Source organism: Syzygium oleosum, unplaced genomic scaffold, assembly GCF_021117445.2.
Source record: "Syzygium oleosum isolate NSW1041296 unplaced genomic scaffold, Sole_v2.1 Sole_v2.13, whole genome shotgun sequence".
Classification (NCBI taxonomy): domain Eukaryota; kingdom Viridiplantae; phylum Streptophyta; class Magnoliopsida; order Myrtales; family Myrtaceae; genus Syzygium; species Syzygium oleosum.
In genome coordinates this window covers 4,564,690-4,569,281 of record NW_026607497.1, presented here as the reverse complement: position 1 = coordinate 4,569,281, position 4,592 = coordinate 4,564,690, and the positions used below count along the sequence as shown (strand labels likewise).

Below are 4,592 nucleotides of genomic sequence, written 5' to 3'. Positions count from 1 at the left end.
TTTCAAATATAGAATTAAAAGCTTTAATTAGTCACAAAAGTAAGTGGACTTTAAGCTGAGTTATTCTACTCATAAAGAAAGGCTACCTGATGAACAACACATAGCATTGTGAAAGCCTCCAGTATATATATTTAGATCACGTCTAGATATGTATGATAGAAGAGTACTTGAGATTAATTTTTCTCTAAGTTAGATTATTGTGGAGTTTAAGATAAAGTGATAAAATATCTTTAAGCCTAATAAAGTGCTCGTCACAAATACGGTAACCTCGCAGAGAGGCAAAGGAAAAGACACGGTCTGGTTGATTTCCATGGATTTTGCTGGAGACAATTGCTCGAGGACATTACTGGGGTCACAAATTTGGTTTTCTTGACTGTCTTCTTGGTGGGGTCTTTGAGTGTGGAAAATTCCTAGTGCCATAGAATATCTTCCTTGGCAGAATGATTATAAGACGTATATGCATTCTATAAGGCATCGACAAGAACTCGAAGATGGGAGTACTCATGAATTCACATACTGCGATGCCCTTTTAACTGGGAGATGTGCAGTACAGGCATATATATAGAAGCAAGAAATATTTTTTTGCAAAATGTCTTCACCTTCAATCCTGCATAATATACAGGACACAGATCTTCGAAAAAATCCGGCAATATGGTTTACTCTCTCTCTACTCTTGATCCTCTACTGGTCTGGAGTCTCTGCATGGCACTTCTATTTGTGAACCAATCTCGCTCAACATCGAGCAAATCATACTTCTCTGATGGGTATGCCATCTCTTGCGGACTCTGTAGATTCGACGCCTCCAAGTTGAATGAGGCTGGACCCAACTTCCTTTTGCAAACCCTTTGCCTTCATCATCAACCTGACATTCTCGACAGCATCCCAATTACCTTCTGCTGCATACATGTTTGACAATAGCACATAGGGCCCAACATCTGTTGGTTCCAACTCGATCAAACGTCTGGCCACCATCTCTCCTAGTTCGATGTGAGAATGGGTCCTACAGGCAGAAAGCAGAGCACCCCATAGTGAAGATCCTGCCTCTGTAGGTACTCCTTTAATCAACTCTCCCGAATCCTTCACTAGCCCAACCCGAGCAAGAAGATCAACCATGCAACCATAGTGCTCCACCTTAGGTTGGATATTGTAAACCCGAGACATCATGTTGAAACACCACCAACCTTCCACAACCATTCCGGAATGTGTGCATGCAGATAATACGCTGACGAAGGTAGCATCATTTGGCATTGGACCTCTCTTCTCCATCTCCAAGAACATTTCCAGGGCTTTCTCGCCATGCCCATGTATTCCATACCCCATGATCATGGCATTCCACGAGACAACACTTCTATCACGCATCTGATCAAACACTTTCCTGGCTGAATCCATAGTGCCACATTTTGCATACATTGTCAATAGCGCAGTCGAAAACAGCACATCAGCTTCAATGTTGTTATCCTTCATGTAAGAATAAACTAAGTCACCTGTATTGAGGTCCCCTGTATTGGCACAAGCAGATAAAACACTCACAAGAGTAGCCCTATTGGGTTTAATCTCTTCCTCTTGTAGCATACTATCAAACAAACTCAAACACTCCGTATAACCTTTAACACGTACATAAAGAGCCAACAAGGTATTCCATGAAACCACATTCCAGAAAGGCATCGAATCAAAAAAGCTGCGAGCCTCTGACGCATTTCCAATCCTTGCACACCCATCAATCATACAATTCCACGACACGATGTCCCTAAACGGCATTCTATCAAACAACCATCGTGCCTCGCCCATGTCCCCTCGTGCAACATAACCCGCAATCATCGAGTTCCAACTGAAGACATCCCTTTCAGTCATTTCATTGAAAAGTTCGCGAGCAACATCCACTTCCCCATTCTTCACATGACCATCAATCATGGAATTCCAGCTAACCAAATCCAACACTGTCCCTGCATCAAACACCAAGCGCGCACTCCTAGCTTTTTGAAAAACCGAATACATGTGAATTAACGCATTCCTCACGAATAAATCCGACTCTAACCCGAGTTTTAACACCCTGACATGAACCTTCTCTCCTTCAGTCAATGACCCAATCACCACAAACCCTTTCACAACAATGGGAAACGTATAGTGATTTGGTGCAATATCATTCCCCACCATCTCGTCATAATAGAATCTCACAGCACTACACGCATCATTCATGTTGACATAAGTTCTAATAATAACATTGCACAGAAAAGCATCGGGCTCTTGGGTACACTAGAAGAACGTAACCGCATGAGCAACTTCATCTAAAGAACAGAGCTTCTTCACGGCTCGGCTTGTGGCAAGAGAGTGTTGAGAGAGGCGAGTGACAACTAGCTGAGCATGGACTTGGTTGAATTCTCTGACGCTATTACTCGACTCCAATCTGCGCAGAATCGGATGGGCTAACGTCAAAACGTCAACTTTTTCGTCGTTTGTGATTAAATTTTGTCGCTTGACATCGTGAGGCCAGAGTCTCGGTGTGGGCTTGGAGAGGTGTTTCTGGGATTTGAGGAATTTGTCGAGAGATAGAGATGAGAATCTAGTGTTTGGTGTGAGTTTCTGGGCAATGGACATATGGCTTGTGTTTGGTTTTTCCGGGAAGCTTTGTCCTTCTGATTTCTTAAGTTTCCAAGTTTAGATCATGCAAAAATGTCATGCACTTGACCGATGATCTTGAGAGTGCAGTGGCTGGAGTAGAGAGAGAGAGTTCCCTGTCTCGCTTTCCTGAGTAAAAAATAAAAAAATACATGTAATTATTTTTTAATTATACGACGTCCCCGTGAGGCATGATACCTGCGTTATATGCATGACCATTTTTGCAAAAGCTTTTCTACATTAATTCAGCATCTTAAAAGGTATGTCAAGTGCATGCACCCTTATCTATGCATCTCTCATCAGGATACAAATTTTATATTAATAGGTAATAATTTCTCTTGCTTTTTCCTAAGCTCTATTCACTGTCTTCCTCTAACAAAACGAGAACACACCAGATTTTGTTCATCAGCATGGGTTTCGAAACTTCAAATTAAAACAATCACATCACAGCTTCAAGCCATGAACGTATAAGCTTCATTGTTAACCAACTATATTTATCACTGAACTTCCGCCGTCGACCACCACAGTTCGTCGGAAACTAACTACGGAGTATCGCAGGGATGTACGACAAGCGAATACAACGCATAGGGCAGTAAGAGAAATCAAACCCAGGAACATCTGTCTCTAGATATCACCATACCAAGAACGACGTTGACTCCACCAAGCCTTTCCACATCAGTGGTCGCAGTCAGTCCAATAACGAATACACAATGCATAACACAACCAGAACGTAAGAGAGCAGGAAGGCTCTCCGCTACCTCACTGTGCATCCAAACCAGGCTTAATTTTTAACAAATCTGCTAATCTCACACGAATCACATCAACACATACCTTCAGTTTGAACAAAATCGAGATTATCTCTCAATCAAATCTCAGAAACATTTTATCGAACAGGTCGTGTGCGTTTTAGCCGAGGTGTGTAAGTGCATAACTAAAAGCCCGATTCATTCCGAGTGGTCACAAACAACCAAAAACTCAGGTTCAGATCATCAGCCCAAACGCAGTCGATGTGAGTATCCAAGCCATCACGACATCATATCTCCAAATTGTTTTTTTGCGTAGGAAGACCATGAAGAGGAAGTGACCGTACCTTTGTTCAAAATGAATGGTGAGCAAACAGAAGAGTCAACGATGAAGAACCACACCGATCAAATTAGATCGAGCGGGAAACTCTGACACTTGAAGCTCTCGATCCGGAAACAGAGTCGAGCAGCGGATTCGCTTGCTCCGCGCCTTCCACCTCTGTGCGCACGAGCGAGCGAGCGTGCGTTCCCGAGGGACGAGGGTCGGCCGAGTCGTTTGTCCAGGCCGGGCTCTCGAAATGGGCTCTCTTGATCAATTATCATTGGCTCCGATGGTGGCTCGTGGACTGGATACGAGCCCACGCACGAAAATGGGCTCCTTGTAAACTTTCATCCCATGGCTTTGAATTATGCCATAGCAGGCTGTGCCGTCAGAGCCAGAAGAGCAGGAGATGCCAGACTTATGCACCTGACGCCCACGCCCTGGCCGATGCATATAGTCTGTTAGAATACCAGCCTCGATTCTTCTGCACGGAGTTTCTAGCATCTGAATGAGAAATAGATTGCTTCTGGAAATTTTTCCTCTCGGGCATCTTCTGCCTCTGCCATCTGAATCGCATGCTGATAGGTTTTAATTACTACATGGGGACTGTTGCTTGGAATGGAGTAAGTTGCCAACGAGGCATGTCGATGCTGAGTTATCTTTTTGGTCCATAGGTATCTCCAGCTACTGGCTCTCACCATAGTGGGTCCTTTGAGATGTTCTTGTTGTCTAGAGTGATGAAACTTTAGGCCAGGTGGGAGGAGCATTCATACAGTAGTATCCTAAGGCTTAGGGTTGCAATCTTGACTCCAGATTCTGCTAACTACCGAGATACAAATATGCACGGTCAGGCCATGAAGGTAGATGGTGTGGGCTGTCATATAATCTAACATTTTGATGCCCTTTTTGTG

General features: G+C 43.6%; 1 pseudogene; it reads right to left on the bottom strand.

Annotated features, from left to right (window-relative positions):
• Positions 1-498: 498 nt before the first annotated feature.
• Positions 499-3,930, bottom strand: LOC115674915 (pentatricopeptide repeat-containing protein At4g18840-like; annotated as a pseudogene).
• Between the last annotated feature and the right edge of the window lie 662 nt (positions 3,931-4,592).